This window comes from Talpa occidentalis, unplaced genomic scaffold (genome assembly GCF_014898055.3).
Source record: "Talpa occidentalis isolate TD23 unplaced genomic scaffold, MPIMG_talOcc4v2.1 talOcc4.10, whole genome shotgun sequence".
NCBI classification, from domain to species: Eukaryota; Metazoa; Chordata; class Mammalia; order Eulipotyphla; family Talpidae; genus Talpa; species Talpa occidentalis.
Genome location: NW_023600993.1, coordinates 12,971,502 through 12,988,363, shown reverse-complemented (window position 1 = coordinate 12,988,363; position 16,862 = coordinate 12,971,502). Strand labels below are relative to the sequence as shown.

Below are 16,862 nucleotides of genomic sequence, written 5' to 3'. Positions count from 1 at the left end.
GTGCAGGTCACAACCACAACGTCTAGAAAGTCCTTTCCTCTCCTCTGTGTCGCACATCTGCCTTTAACTGGTCTTCATTTTCAGGTCAGATCTCTTGACAAATAAAAATTACATAGGCAGTGGGTACCTGCTACACTTAGCAGATGAGATTTTTTTCCATTCTATTGCACTTTTCAGGTGCATCCATGTAATTTATTAGGAGGAGGCTCTGTATTATTTTGACAGCCTTATTGGGCCCTCTGAAAAGAGGAAGAGGATTATTACAGTCGGGCATCCCAGGTGTAAACTCAGAGCTGCTCGGTAAGCATGAGTACAATATGGCACCATATGGAATACATGTTACTTTTGATGCAAGATTGGTAATATATTCCAAAGGGAGCTGGCATACTTGGTGGGGTCATCTTTTCTGAATGGAGAAAGCAGTCTTGTCTGACAGGGTTATTCAACAAAATTAATTCATTGGATATTTATTGATTGCCTGCCCTTTCTCAGGCTCCAGACTGGGCATGCAAAGGTAAACAAGATGGTGAGGGCTCTCAAGGTAGGAACCAGTGTCTAAACCATTTGTTTCATCCAATTCTAAAGTTAATACCCTTGACCATTGTCTGTTTCCCGTGCCTTGGAGCCAGTCCAGTGTAGAGTCTGTGTGTTACCCTGCCTTGACTTTGCATGGTTTATCTTTGACATGGTGGGTCCTGTGTGGCTGGAGATTTGTCTGCTGTTTGGTAGGTACAGGGAGGCCTTGGAAATCCTAGACTGGTCTGGTCCTTGGGCCCACCAGACTGTAGCTTGGAAACCCCCTGGGTCAGTATAACAATCAGCCCAGCTCCCTGGGAGTGAGGGACTGTGATGGGCTGCTCACCCCCACAGGCAGAGCTTTGGGGGGTCTTAACAGATGCATCCAAGTGCCCTGGCCCTGTGCTCCCAGGATTTCAGTCCCAGGGGCTGTTTTGGTGAGAAATGATTTGTTCGGCTACAGTGAGATGAAACTTCTGAACAAAAAGTTACTGCTACATCTTCTGGGCTGAGATAATGCCAGAAAGATGAGTAGCCACGGGGAGAAGAGGGGCAGAAAGGGCTTTGCAGATTGCTTTGCTTATTCCCCGAACTGGGCCCAGCTGCTCCTCCCTTACCGCTGTTTTCTTGCCAATCTGGAAACTGTCAATGAAAACAAAAACTTGGTCGTATTTCTTCTACTGGGTAGTTTCTTACTGTGGACTTCAGAGAAATGAATTAGACCAAAATAACAAAAATCCAAGAAAGCTTATCTTTTCTCCTTATCTTACCCTTTACTTTCTTTACTAGTGACTGAGAAGTCAGAAGTGGCTAAAGGCAGTGGTGGGGGCCAGTGCCCCAGAGAGGGGAGCCAGCCAAGCTGGGGGAATGATGGACGGATGTCGGAGCTGGGAGCCAAGTTAACTGGGGTAACTTGAAACCCAAGTTTTTTGTGCTTCTTAGATATGTGATATTGAGCAGCCTGTGGGCATCCCCTTGGTGGCCCTGGTGACCCCCAGGGGTCATCAGCCCTGCCCCTGAGTGTGGGTGGGCCTAGTGATTTGCTTCTAGCGAAGACAAGGCAGCAAAGTGTTGGGATGCAGTTACACAGAGATGGTGGCTTCCATCTTGGATTTCCTCTTATCCTCTTGCTCAGTCCCTTTGAGGGACACCAGCTGCCATTGGGCTGTGCCTGCCCAACGGAGAGACCCCCAAGGCACGGAGCTAAGGGGGTCTTCTGCTCGGTTCTCGTCCGGCAGTGCTGGGTGACCCGAGTCCTGGCATACCACATGCAGTAGCTGGGAAGTGGGCCCTTCCCCCAGGTTCCTGTGGCCCTGCCAGATGCCTGATGCCACAGCGTGGAGAGGCCTTGAGCCAGCAGCCTTGAACCAGCTCAGCTGCTGGCTTCCTGATACACAGAAACTGTGAGGTCATAGATATTCGTTGTTTTAAGATGCTAGGTTTTGGGGTAATTTTTCACACACAATCGGATAGCTGATATAGGCAGTTAAAAGTCTTGTTATAAGCCTTGCCCCACTGCCAGAGGCAGCATGGTGGAATGTTTGAGAGAACAGACTCTTGAGCCTGACTTCAAATCCCAGCTCTGCCACTTATTAGCTGTGTGACCGTGGGAACGTCACTTAACCTCTCTGTGCCTCAGTTTCTTCCTCTGTAAATGGAAGATGTAGTTCTTGACTTCCAGCCTATGTATTCCAGGAAGATGAGCCAGAAAGGAGGTGGAAATGGGATTTAGTTGGCACAATCCACGGTTTTTGCTCAGTGGGTAGGAAGAAGGGGCCACATTAGTTGTGTTTGTGACTCTCTCAAGCCTCTTAAACTCCTATATTAGGAGGCTCCCAGGGGAGAGGGGTGTTGCAGGGGAAGGGACAGCCAGCACCCCACACCTGAGGGATGGGTGTGCTCAGACACCACCAACTCGAGGGATTCCCTGCAGCGCTCTGCTAGTCTGGAAGCAAAGCACCATTGCCTATTGTTTCCATCATCATCCCATCTCCAGACCACGAGCTGTGTCCTTAGCAGCTCTCTGTCATTTCATGCCACAGGCCTTGCTGAGCAGAATGCATCTCTTCTCAAGACTAAATTATATGTTTAAGAAAAGCCTTCTGCTTCGACCAGTTATTCATCAACTGATGGAAATTGCTATGCCTGGCTTCCCACTGCGGAAGTCAAGATTTGTGACATTTAAACATATTGATGAAATGCAAATGTCCTGTGGTTCGCCTTCCACAAGGCCCGGCCCCCAGATAAATAAATGGCAGAGATGGAGTTCTAAGGGATGGGCCTCTAAAGCCTGCTGTTAAACTTCACCGGGTGCCAGCAGCGGGTACCTGGGCAGTAGAAATGCGGTTCAGCTCTTCCCAAATGACCCAAAAGGCCTATTGTGGGCTGTTTACTTACAGATACAGCTAGATTGTTTCTCTCTCCCTTTAAAAAAAAAACAAAAACAAAATTAGGTTTATCTAATTTAGTTCCACTACTCTAAAAATAAACATCAAATTTTTACCAAGGGAAAGAAAAATATAAATGCTACTGGCTCAATTTTTGAGAGTTTTGTGTCTTCTGCTGTTTGCACTTTCTGTCCTCTCTAGCAAGAAAATAAAATTGCATTCGATTGACATGTTCTCCTGCTGGGAGCCCAAGATATATTACACCCTTTCTGTGTGTTCCTGCTTGTGATGAAACGTTGGAAAATCTCTGACAACCTTAAAGGAGATACGCGCTGGCAATTTATCCAGCATCAGAAGGAATAGAATAATTTACTCATTTTTCCGCATTAAAGAAACACCATCAGAGTTGGGGCATCTGATGCCTTGTGAACATGAGGGCACTTAATGGAGAGGCCATTAATAATTTACCTTAATAATGTAATAGTTGCCATTTTTGTGACCAAAAATATGTTTCAACTCCTGCTTTATGGATGAAAAGTAGGATCAATTAATATTGAGTGATGGCAGCCTCCCTGCGGAGAGAAAATGGGAAATCTTGGTGTCGTCATCCGCCTTGTGACTAAGAAATCGCTTTTCTTAATTGTATGGAACAGAGAAACCCAGAGGGATGTAATTCATTTCTCTCCAGCTTGCGATGTAAATTGAAAGTAAAGAAAAATAACCATATGCCAGAGAGGGGACATGAAGGCAGCTGCTGGGCTTTGTCTGACTTGCAGGGTTGGCTGGAAGCAAGGGGACCGCTTTCCACTGTGGTGGAGTCTCCTTGGACGATGACTTTGCTGCCAGGACCTCTGGTGTCACGTGACCACGGTGCACTCTGATGGCATTGTGGAGCCTGGAAGACTCTGCTCCCAGATCTTCTGCTCATTCTCCCCCTCATGTATCTGCTTAAATGCCTCTGTCTCTGGGAGCCACTATCCTGCCTAGTACAGCCCCATTCACTTCCAGCCTTTACTTCCTGCCTTATTCATGGAACTTGTCATCATCTGAAATCATACCATTTTATGGCTTTGTTGTTATTTATGGTGTCCCCCAGCCATACGCTATGGTCCACAAAGGCATGACTTTGCTTTGCTCACTGCTAAGCTCTCTGAGCCTGAGCGCTGGGGGCACTTGTTGAATGGATGGATAGATAGGTGGTTGGGTGGATGGATGGTTGGATGGGTAGATGGATAATGTAAAGCTCCATTATGTAGGATAATTGAAAAACTCCTGCATGCTCACACCAGCATTCTTTATAGGATATTGACTTCAAGCAGTCTGAGCTGATCCTGAGAAAGTAGTTTGGTGTCATGTCCTTATATAGCTGTGCCAAGAGTGGAAGGTCCAGAAATAACCCTCCTATTGTCATCATTCCAGACCTTCTGTAATATGATCTCAGGAACCCGTATGTCCTCACAGGTCCTACTTTGTTCACTGCCTTCTTCCTCGTTGGAGCTTATGCATGTTGAGGATAAAGGCCATTTCTAGCTCATTGGTTGCTCTGTCCTCAGCATCTACCTCTGAACTATATGAGCTACTTCTGGGAGTATGGGAAGGTGCTGGAGGTTGGGACCAGCTGCAATCAGAAGTTTTTTTCCCCCTCTCTGGCCATCTAATCTTCTCTTAGAGCCCCCTCTGACAGGACCAGCGGGAAGTCAGCTGAGGCAGGAGGAATGAAGTTTGCAGAGTCCTCCCTGAGATTCATTTTATGGCAACAGTCCAGTTTCCCCTTAGAAATCCAGCTCACTTGCCCTTAGCAATCCAGCACAGTAACCACCTGCTTTGCCTTTTATTTCTTTTTTTTTTTTATAAAGATTTTTTTTTATAGAGGCATGTTTTATTTATTTATTTGTTTGTTTGTCTTGTCCATACAAGCACTGGGTACAGTCAGAAGCGCGGGAGGGTGAGAGGATTCACCAGAGCCAGAGCGGGGAGCAGAGCAGGCAGAAGGACCGAAGTACACTGCTGAGGGGAGCAGCGGGCGGCAGGAGAGGTCTGCGAGCCATGTGGGACCCTCCTCCGGTGGCCGGGGAGCAGCCGGGGATTGAACGCGCTGCAGAGGCTGCAGGCAGCGTCGCAACCCAGCGCTCAACTGCTGCGCCATCGGGGAGGCCCGCCTTTTATTTCTGTAGCATCCTTAATCCAAAATGGCCATGGGCAACCTCAACTTACAGTTCATTGAAACCTTTGTGGTGTGGTCACTGGAAACACTCGCCCCTTGGAAACCGAGACCTCCGAGCCAGTAGATCCCGAAGTCATTCAGCTAAGTCAGATGCAGAGGGCAGAGAAGCCAGCCCCCTTGCACCTCTGGTTGTACCCTGTGTGTTCATAGGGTGGAAGAAATAGAACTGATTCCATTTATGTTCTTTCCTAAAAGAGTGAACTCCAGCTTGTCAGAATGTTGTCCCCTAACTGGCTCCATGGGGAGTGTTGGCCCATCAGATGGTGCTTTTTAAGAAATGTGCAGAATTTTGCAAACACACTGGTGACAGAGGCTCTTGTAACGTGAACATTGCCTTTGTGCTGAATCGGTGGCTTCAGAATTGCTTTGGGTGAGGTGCACTCTTTGCTCTACTTCTTGGATACATAAAAATAGCCATTGGGTTCCCCTCAACTCCAGGCTATTGTCCCCAGCTTCGCTTATCACCCCGGGGGTGTGCTGGCATCTTGCTCGTGACCTCAGGATCAGCCTGTGTTTATGTTGGAAGGAGAAGGTGAATAGTGGCACCATTAACTGATTAATCAGTGACGATTTATCAGTCCTTCACCCTGCACGTCAGGGAAAATTGCTGGTGGAGTGATTAAAAACGTGGGCTTTGGTGGACATGCACCTGTGTGAGGCCTGCAGACCTGCCGGAGACCTGTCTCTCCTTCACTCTGTGACCTCCTCTGGGTGTCCTAGTGCCTCTGGGTCTCAGTTCCTTATCTGTAAAATGGCAGCATTGTCCCTGAAGGGTCAGAATTGAATGAAGTCAGATAAGGCATTACTTGGGTCCACCTGTAGATAAGGCTCCATAAATGGGAGCTGTTTTTATTATATCAAATGCAAAGAGGAGGTGGGCCTCCCTGGTGGCGAAAGGGGTAAGTCTCAGCACTCTGAAGCTAGCAGCAGCCACTACAGCACGAGTTTGATCCCTGGCCAGGGAGGCAACCCACACGGTACAGCAGACATCGCCTGCTGCTCACCTGCTGCTCCCCTCAGCAGTGTATTTCAGTCATTCCATCTGTTCTGCTCCCCACTCTGTCTCTGGTGAATCCTCTCACCACCCCCACCCCGCACCTCTGGCCTACACCCCAGGTCTTGTATGCATAAATAAATAAAAATAAATCTTTCATATGCAAAGAAGAGGTATATAAGAATTGTATCCATGAGGGTTTGACAGAATATACTGCTGAGGACTGGAGTGTACAGATGTGAGACTGAAAGTAGCACAGATGGGATTTGAACCTGGTTGCCAAGCTCCAGAAGCTGTGCCCTTGACTGCTTCCCAAACAACTAGAATTTTTCTCTCATACCCAGGGTAGGTACCTGTGGGGTAGGGATGCTGTTATTTTTGAGCTTATTTGGACATGGAGTAGCAGAGGAGCTCAAGGATTGTTAGTGGCCTGTTGCCAAAGGAAACTCCACCTTTATGGCTGCTGTCGGATGTGGCTTGGGCAAGGCTGAGGGATGGGTGCACCGAGGGGGTCTCTTGCCAGCATAGAAATGGTTTCTTGCCTGCCTTCAGGGGTCAGCCACAGGGAGGGGAAGCGTCCACATCCTCCTCTGACTGCGTCTAATTATGAGGCATTTTTGTCTCCATTATTAAGATTTAATTGCTCCATTGTGTTGGGGCTTCGGAGCCTCTTACAAGTCATCTTTCACCACGATTGGTGATAACTGGCCCAGCTTGAATTGGCTTCAGCTAGTGGCAATTTCCTTACCATTTTAAATCTGAGATCTGATTTTAGCCTTCTATTTTTTCCAAGTAGAGTTTTCTTTTTTTAATTTTTTTTTTAACTCAAGTGCTGGCTTGAATGTGAGGAAATCCTTCAGCCTTTTTCTCTACCCCATTGCTCCACTTGGGGTGGGGCATGTGTTCAGCATCTAATCTAAAGATAGTAAAGACATGGAAAAAATTCTGCAAGGGTTCTAGTGACTTAGGATGGAAAACAGCACCCAAATGTTGGGGGAGAGGGAGTGTATCCCTCTTGTTCTGTCAGTGATCTTAGGATCTGAGGCTGGATCACAGATGGGGGCATAGCTGACAGTTCTGCGGTGTAGACAGATAGCATCTAAAGCAAAGCTGCTTATCATGAGAAACTAGAGAGAACACAGTCTATCAAAAATTAACGACAGCAAGGATTTGAAAAATCCTAAAGATAAGTTTCCAAATGAAAAAGATAAAAAGCTTGTCGCCTGAAAGGGAATGAGGTATGAGCCACATAAATTAAGCCGACAGAATTTCTAGAAAGCGAAAAGTGTGCTGAGGCATCGCCAACTGTGGAATACCAATATCTCTCATCCTGTAACCGTTCCAGGGCCTATAGTCTTCGTATCGATGTTCCTGTGTTTTGAGTAAGCACTTCCTGAACGCGCCTGTCTCCGAGTCTGGCGGGCTTGATTTATGAAGAATGGACAGGTTGGCTGAGGAATTAATTTGGGGTTAGTACAAGTCAACCTGCTTCTCCCAGCTTTGCCCCCACCAGGTGTTGGGTGTTGCTGACAGGTGGGCGGGGTGGCGAGGGAGGGACAAAGGCCTGACAACTTCCTTTCGCTGTGGGTCCCTGTGCCGCCACCGATGTGGCTTGCCGTGGACATGAGCTCCTTCTCTGTCTCCTTCCTTCCTTCATCTGAGCATGTTTCCATTGCTTTTACCTCCTGTAGGTTTTGATGTTCCTGAGCTGCTAGGAGCCTTATGAATTTCCAGCTTCCCTTCTGTGACTTTGTGCTGTTTGTCTCTCTCAACAACTCACCTCTGTGCTTTTCTCTGCCCCGTCTTTAGCCCTGGACATTCTTGAGGTGCAGGCCTGCCCCCCCTTCTCTTACAGAAGCCTCACCCGGGCAAAAAGTGGCTGGGGTGTTGGGGTGCAGAAAGGAGCCAGGGTGTCTGAGCAGAGGGCTTGGCAGTGAGGCTGGGTAGCAGGGCCCAGCCCCGCCTGGGGGTCCTGTGAGGGTGGAGGTGGCATTTCCTATGAGGTATGTGGTCAGCCACTGCAGCCACCTGAGCTTACCTGTGTGCGGGATGGCTGAGTTTGGGGGCTGCACGGCCTCTGCATGAGTGAGGTGTTACTGACCTTTCACTGTTTGTTCCCTAAAGTGGAAAAATCAGTATGCTGTGATTTCTCATTTTCTCCCACTTGCTATTTCCAGTGCCACCCTATTCACTTGATTCTTCTTTCCACCATCTTTCTATTCATCACTTGGTCACATTCTTGCCACGGTTCCCTGGTCTGGATCTTTAGCTCAGAAGTGGACTATGGGGACCTCCTTCTTGCCGAACTCTCTCTCCTCCAGCTCCTTGTTCGTGCATCCTACCACATGCCTCAGTGCGGCTGCTAACATCATCTCCACACCCACCAGCTAAGAATCGAACTTCAGGTCTTACGCTTCCTCCCTTCCTCTGTACTCATTACTGTCTCTTGACCTGTGTAGACATTCATACTCTAGATATATAAATCTTTGGTTCTCTTTTACTGTGTTACCAACAGCCCTGCAGTTTCTCTGGAGGCTGTCGATTGACAGGGCTCAGGAGGGTGATTCTTCTGCCTCACATGGTGTCAGCTGGGCCGTCGGCTAGAACACTCAACCAAATGGCTCCATTCACGTGTCTGCCGTTGACACTGGCTGTGGGCCAGGCATCTTTGTGCTGGTCCCTGTGGTCTCATTCTGCCTATGTGTCTCATGTCTCAGTAGCCTGACTTGCCCTTGATCCCGGAAGTGTTAACGTGGAAGCCACCATGTTTCTAGGCTTAGGCCTGGAAAAGGCATGGCGTCGCTTGGTCATAAGTCCCAAGACAAGGCTACATTCAGCAGGAGGGAAGTAAACGCAACCTCTTAATGGGAAGAGTGGCATGCGCCTGGAGGGATGAGAGGGACTGGTTTAGGCCATTTTTTTGATCCACATATCAGTTAGTGGGTCTGCTGTATAGTGGTTGTATAAGAACAGAGGTATCTTTTCTTCATTCACTCCAAACTTGCTGAACAATATATCCTGGGAGAATTTATTATGCAAAGGAGGATATGGCCTTTTTCTGAGATGGCCTCCAGAAAAGGGAAATGTACCTCCAACAGGCCACAACAATCCTCATTCGTCTGAGCCTTTCTTCTGGACTGGCATCTCCCTCTGACCAGCCAAGATGAACTCCATTTTTATCTGGCTTCTCATCATTTGTCTGTTTGAAAAAATAACTAGGTGGTTTTTTTATTAATATTCACGATATTTTCTAAAGAGATACGTGTTTTTGACCAATTTTTAAAGCTTTTGATATATGGGGATTTTTGACCATCCTCACTTTGATAGTCTTTGCTTAGTAATTAAGATATCCATTTAAATGCTCATCTGGGGCCTCCTTGGTGGCAGTTGAGCACCACACTGTGAAGCTGTGCGCAGCCTCTGCAGTGCAGGTTTGATCCCAGCCGGCCGGTGAGAATCCCACATGGTGCAGCAGACCTCTCCTGTCTCGTCCACTGCTCCCTTCAGCAGTGTATTTCGTCAGTCTGCCTGTTCTGTTCCCCACTCTGTCTCTGGTGAATCCTCTCACCCTCCCGCACATCTGGCCTATACCCCGGTTCTTGTATAAAAATAAATAAAAAATCTTTTAAAAAAATGATAAAATAAATGCTCATGTGTCACAGGGCATAAATTCCATGCCCTGTTGTGATGTTAATTCTTCAACTACATCCTAAGTTCCTTGGGCTCAGATACTTGTTTTCGTGTTTCATAGTATTGTGTTTTGTAAGAGCCGTTCATGTTTTCAGCTGTGAGAGAGAGAGAGTGTGTGTGTATGTATACACACTTACTTACCTCAGTGTAACCCCTGCTTGTGGAGCTTGAATTCTTGATGGATAAACAGGGGATATGTTTCTGAAATTCTTAGATAACAAGGTGGAAGAAACTCCCACCTATCAAGAGGGTTCGTTGCTGAGAGGGGTTGGTGCTTTAACCACATATGGATTTGAGGTCAAACTTGAGGTCAGAAGGAAGGGATGGAATGGTTCTCTGGAAACTGCCTTCTTTGTGGCATTTATCTGTGAGCAGAGAGAATCCTCTGCCTTTCTTTATGGGCTCTGGGTGGGAAATTTGGAGTAGACAGTCTCTTTCACCTTTCTAATTCAGTAATTTTTGCAATATTTTTACTATTATAAGAAATAACTATAGCAATTTTATAGGCATTGCATCTGTAAAGTAAAAAATACTGTGACTCTTTTCATGTTAAATTCTGAAGCAGAAATGTGGTCTCAAGGGGGGCCTTGCTCTTCTGCCAGTTGAGGTCGTGGGCTGGCACATTTTGAAGGGGTGCTCCGGTGCCAGAGCAGAGCAGACAGGCACAGAGTGGCTGAAAAGAGAGTTGAGGGAGACACACAGGCTGTGAAGTGTCGTGTGTGCTGCTTTCAGGCCACTGGTCTCTAAAAATGGGCACTCGGGAGCCATGGAGGAATTTAGAGCATGAATGACAGGAAGGGGTTGGACATGCAAGTCGCTCATGTGGAAATGGGGGCTACACTTGGCTTTTGCTTTTCTTTCCCTGAACAACTCAAAACCCCGGGAGAAGCAGACTTGGGAGTCTGTCAGGGCGACCTGGAAAGCCAGCTTGCTTTCCTTTTGTAAATTTTCCCTTGCTGTTTGTTTCCCTTGCTTCTTGCAGGGGTTGCCTTCCCCTCAGTTACACCTGGCTTGGCCCACTCATGCCACAAACCCATTCTCGCTGGGAAAATGGGGCACCATAGTTGGCAAGATGGAGCCACACCCTGCTCAGCCTTATTTCCTATTGTTGTGAAATAATGAAGAGTAGAGAAAGATGAATAGAGACAGTGGTGAGTAGAGAAAGATGAGCTGCCCCAACACGTCTTTACATGTGTGTGGCAGTTTTGGTGATTTCACGACTCTGAAAATTTTAGCCTCCATATTGACATGGGTGCTAAATTGCACTGTTCATCAGATTGTACAGTTTTATTAAAAAGAAGCAAATGTCCATGCATTTATATTAATCATGGTGTGCGTGTGTGTCCGTCCGTCCATGTCCCTGACCCTGTCCTTCTGAGCTGCCATCCTCTCTGTTCGGGGTATTTTTTTCCTCCAGCTCAAGGACTCAAGGAACTGTCTCCATGAAAGTTTTCAGCCATCAAATGGCTAAAAATTGAACAAATCGTTCAGGGTTCTTTTCATTGTTCTGCTTTAATGATCATTTTCTGAACAACATCAACAAAGCCCTATGAAATAGTAGGACTTTCTTTCCTCCAAGCATCCTTGAATACTTGTCTTCTTTCTTCCAGCAGATTTCCAAGGTGAAATTACTGAATTTTCCAAAGGGCCCTTAATTGTGTTTTCCTTGGGCTCCTCCTTTTTCCATACAAGGACTGTCTGGTTCCAGCTCTTCCCTCTGTTATTGTGTTAATCTTAAAAGATTATCATAAATCATTGGGATAGGAAGCAAATTAGAAGAGTGGAGAGGTGCCTGGAATAAGAATCAGGGGGCCTGAGAGAGTCAGTCTTCCTTCTAAAGGTAACTTTCAAATCATTAAATATGCCTGGGCCTCAATTTCCTCCATACCAAGGAGGGGCTGGCAGACTTTTTCTGTGAAAGAAAAGCTAGCAGATATTTTGGGCTGTCCTCAACTACTCAGTTGTGCCACTGTAATGTAAAAACAGCCCTAGACAACATGTAAGTGAATGGGTGTGGCTGTGTACTAATAAAAATTTACAAAAAACAGGCTGTGTGCTGCACTTGACCTGTAGGCCATAATTTGCCCATCCCTGGTCTAAAAGTAATACTTGAGTGTTAATCCATCAAGTAATAAATACTGTGCTGCTTTTCCCCATAGGCTTATAAGGGGAAAATTAAATATTGTAGTTCAAGCACTTTGAAAAATATTAAGGAAGGATTTCTGCTTCTGGGCAAGATTGAGTTGTGTGAGTTTGAGGCAAACTAATGACTCCAAAGAACAAGAAAAGCCATATAAAATAACAACAAAGGAGTGTTTTTTTTTATGAAAGCATCTGAAACCAGACATCAAACCAGTGAGAACTAGGGGGACTGAGATGTTGGGACAGAGGAAAGCCTTGAGGAGTGAGCTGATGACCTGCGCCTGCTTTGTCACTGGAGTATTTCTGGCTCTGAGTGCTGGGGAGAGAATGCAATCAAGGCTCTGTCTGAGGGAGGGATTGCAGGTCTGGGAAAAAGAAGCAAGCAGAGTTTTCGGTGGTCTCATGAGACTGGACTGCAGAGACAAAATTGAGGGCATGTGGACCTTCAAACACAGTAAGTTTTCCTGTCAAGACAGTTACTAAATTCTGACACTGCACGGGATGAGAGGAGCAAAGATTCATCAGAAAACCTCTATTAAAAATAGAGCTCCATATAATCTAGTTATTTTACTTCTAGGTATCTATCTGAAAAGTATAAAAAATCACAGATCTGAAGAGATATAAGACCCCCTTGTTTATTGCAACAGCATTTATAGAAAGCAAGAGTTAGAAACAGCCTCAGTGGCCAATGACAGATGATTGAATAAAGAAGTGTGGTATATATGTGCAGTGGAATACTACGCAGCTGTAAAAGAAAGATGATCTCTTGTATTTGTGACAACATGGATGGACCTAGAGGAAATTATGCTTAGTGAAATAAGTCAGAGAAAGACAAACATCAGATGATTTCACGCATATGTAGTAAAGAAACCAAACAAATGAATTAAATCAAAAACAAGATTTTAGACTATAAGACTAAATTAGTAGTTCATAGAAAAGAAGGCAGAAGAGGGAGTGGGGAAGTTGGGGGTGCGGGGACAACAGAATGAAAGCCGTTGAGAAGCAGAGGAAATGTTCAGCAGTCTTGGTGCTGAGAAGGTGAAGACTGAAGTTCAGAACCTGCTCTGAGAGGTTGGGAGGGAGGGGTTGGGAGGGAGGGAGTCTGTATACCAGACTCTTCAGTCCAAAGTCCCAGAGGCCAAGTCCTAGAAACGGGTAAACCAGGAGTAATTTGGGCCTTGCTCCAGTCCCTCATGGGTTCCTGTGATCAACTCTATCCCCACCTCTATCTGCCAAGTGGGAGAAAGGGTGAGCCGTTTCTTGAGGAGGAGACAGCGTCAGAAATCTCTGATATTAATAAAAATTCCTAGGCAACCAGGTAACCAAAAAAAGCAAGAGAGAAACAAATCATAGAAACAGACGTTAGGTAATCTGGAATTAGCTAGTTATAATTAATATTCCTTACATGAAAAAAATAGAGGACAAGATGGAAAATTTCAGTAGAGAACTGGAATCAAAGAAGAATCGATGAATGCTCTAGTAGTAGAGAAAAATATGAAATTTAGAACTCAATAGATTAGGTTAAAAGATCTTGTGTAGCAGAAAACAAAAAATAACGAATTAGAGGAAAGGTTAATGGAAATAACTCAAAATGAAGTATAAAGAGAAGAAAATGTAATTTACAGAAGGGAACATAAGAGACAATTGGGACATAATGAAAAGTCTAGGATACATATATGCAACTATATATGTACATACATTAATTTATAGGTATACACACATTAATACATGCCTAATGAATCTACTTCCTTGAGTCCCCTTCTACAACTGAATCTGTTGATTCATCATCTGTTATATTTTCCTGTTTTTCTACTTTTGTCAAACTCAATGCATAACACCATTCCCCACTTTCAGGTCCCCTTACCTTCAACCTTGTCTTTGTTGACATCATCACGGTGCAGTTTAAGGGACAAGCAAGAACTGTATCCCTTAATGTGATATATTGGTTTCTACTACAACTGTTAACAAATTTGATGGCATAAAGCAACAGAAATTGACTCCCTGGCAGTTCTGGAGGCCAGAAGTCTGAAATCAAGGTGTCAGCCAGACCACACTCCTGCCAGAGACTCAGGGGGAAAAAATCTCACTTCTAGCTTCCGGCGGCTATCCACATTCTGTGCCTGTGGCTGCATCTCTCTGTGCTCTCTCTCTGCACTGCCTTCTGCTCTGGCTTTGTGTCCTCTCCCTCTCTCTTTAAAGGCTATGTGATCAGTTTTGGGCAACACCTGCATAATCCAGGATAAAGTCCTCCTTCACTTAACCACCTCCTTTATCTTATGAGGAAATACTCACAGGTTCAGGGGACTAGGATGTGGACATAACTTCTGAGGGACCACCATCGAGCCCGTTAAAGGTGGTGATGTTGTCATGATAATGTCAAATACATAAAAGTGCTGGAACTTGCCATGAACTGAGCGAATGTATCCCATGCATTATCTCACTTAGTTCTGGCCCCAACTCGGTAAGGTGGAAGGTACATCACTGCCACCTTTGTACAGATGAAGACTCAAGTCTTCATGGAGGCAAGTACTTGCAAGGTCAAGTGGTTGAGCCAGGATTTGAATCAAGCATTTGGGTTTTGGAACGCCTTCCCTCAACTGCTGTGAGTCAATAAGCTGGATTTCGGGTTGCTCTGATGCTGGTAGCTGATTTTTAGACCTCTGGCCATGGTGGTACTTTCTAGCTCAAAGATTTTATGGTCGTACGAGTTTTTGTCAGGAAATACAAACCTTCAAACCTGCATTACTAAGAGTGTAACAAATTTTTATCCTGCAGATAATGGAACAAATTAGCTTATACATTTTGATATTTGCTGATGGTGGAAGTGTTCTGGAAGGAAAAATTACTTCTGGACTCACAGGCCACATCTAAGTGAGTTGAGGTAATTACTCAGATTATTTAGACGCTGCCTGTCAGATAATTGAGGCAAATGGGGTTATTAATTTGAAGTAGCCAGGTAATTGGGTCTGCTTCCCTTTGATAATGTAAACATGGTCATATTGTATAATTGTATAATTGGCTAAAAGGGCTCTATTCCTCTTGAAGCTTCTGCTATTGTCTGTGCCTGGCCATTGGGTTATAGTGTATTATATTATTACACACAAACCTTGGGTACTTAGCTTGGGTTTCCTAGTGAAAAAAGTATATAAAAAAATATATATATATATATTTGTGTGAGTGTGTGTGTAATGTATGTGTTTGTGTGTGTATGTGTATATATATGTATACCCACGTGTGTGTGTGTGTGTGTGTGTGTGTGTATAAATGGGAATATATAGGGAGTATTTTTAAATGTATGATTGCTTATAATTCATGGGAAGAGTTTTAAAGAAATAAGTGCCTCCAAGGCAAACCACCATAGAGTTTATTTGAGGGGATTGGCTCCCCTTAACAAGAGGTTTCTTTTACTGAGTCCAACTATAATGTCTGGATTTAAATCTTCCAGGAAACTCATTAGAGTAGAACTTAATCCTTGTCAAAGATGGTCAAAGGAAAATTAGGTTCAGTTCATTAGCTTCTTCCTAAACCTCGCCTAATGGGGTCCCTGTTGTGGTTTTGCTGTTGGGCCACATAATTCAGTGGTGCTCGTCTCCCTGGCACTGGTCCATGGTGTTACTGAAGCTGCACTGCTCCAGGGCCCCCGGGACCTTCCACCTTACTTTCCCAAATGATGGAATAATGTGTTCTGAGGCCTCTACATTTCATGTGGGGGCCCAGCCTGCTGTGTCTGTCATTTTGCTGAAGAAGTCTGGCCTTTCAGGATTAGGAGCTGCTTTATGAAGCGTAAGAGATTCTGGAGTGGAGGGAGGGCCACGTCATAGCTGCAGTGGCCACATGTGTCAGTTGTTCTGAAGCCATCTAGTTCCAAGATATTCTTTCTGGTTTTAGACCTTCCATCCTGAATTTTGGTTTGGAACATGAGGCCCAAGTGATGTCTACTCACAAGCCACTCACGTTCATTATTTGTGTAAGTGACCTCTGAGTGGCTATTTCTCCCTTCGCCAAAGAGAAAGGAGAAACTGGGAAGAAATTCAGGCTAAAAATATGTACTCCCCACCCAGCCTCTGATTGAAATGGGAAGCTTTCACTTGGCCAGTACTGTTGACAGTTGATACCACTGAACCGATTATCCTATTTCCTGCCTCTGTTTGTCTGCCCAGATGTGGTCTGAAGAGTCTGAGGGGCTGTTCCAACCAACTGGGCTCAGCACATTCAGATGAAAGGTCCACCTGTACCTCTCAAAGTCTCCCCTCTGGATTATGTGTTTATTTATAAACTGATGGGGCCTCAGGGAAAGAAAAAAAAGAGAACAGGAATTTGTTCCTAAAATGAAAACCAAATATGGTTAATATAAAATCTCTTCATGTGCAATTCATCCCGCCAGCCTCCAATAATCATACCAATATCAAAGTAACACAGAGTAGATAAAAATCACATGAGAAAAAAAGAAAATGAGATATTTCTGGTGTTTTGTACGGTCAGGATTATCCACAGAATCTACTCCTTCAGTGTATATTTTATATACGACATTATCTGATTCGTATATAATATTCATGTGAGATTTCTGGATCGCCTCTAACTCATCAAAATTCCAACCAAAGCTGCGTCCACGGACAGTGGTGAAATAAGCCAATCATTTGGAAAAAACATGCTCAAAAACATCTTGGCTCTAGTTATCTGAGAAGAAAAAGATCACATGTAATTTTCTTGGTTTTCCATTTAGTTTGCAAATGTCAATAGCTCAGTTGTAGAATCAGGAAAATGATAACCCTCTTTCAAAACCTGTTAAATATGTACAAATCTTAGTGTTTACTTTTTTCTATATACAAATACAAATTTGATACAAATCAAGGCCATCAATTAATATCTAATGTTCATTTATCATCTTTTTTCTGTATCGTGATAATAA

At 44.9% G+C, this 16,862-nt stretch overlaps 1 protein-coding gene across 5 annotated transcripts in view; it reads left to right on the top strand.

The window, feature by feature from the left end:
* RFTN1 (raftlin, lipid raft linker 1) overlaps positions 1 to 16,862 on the top strand; it is a 163,627-nt gene that overhangs the window by 23,669 nt on the left and 123,096 nt on the right. The gene's annotated exons all lie outside the window — the stretch shown is intronic.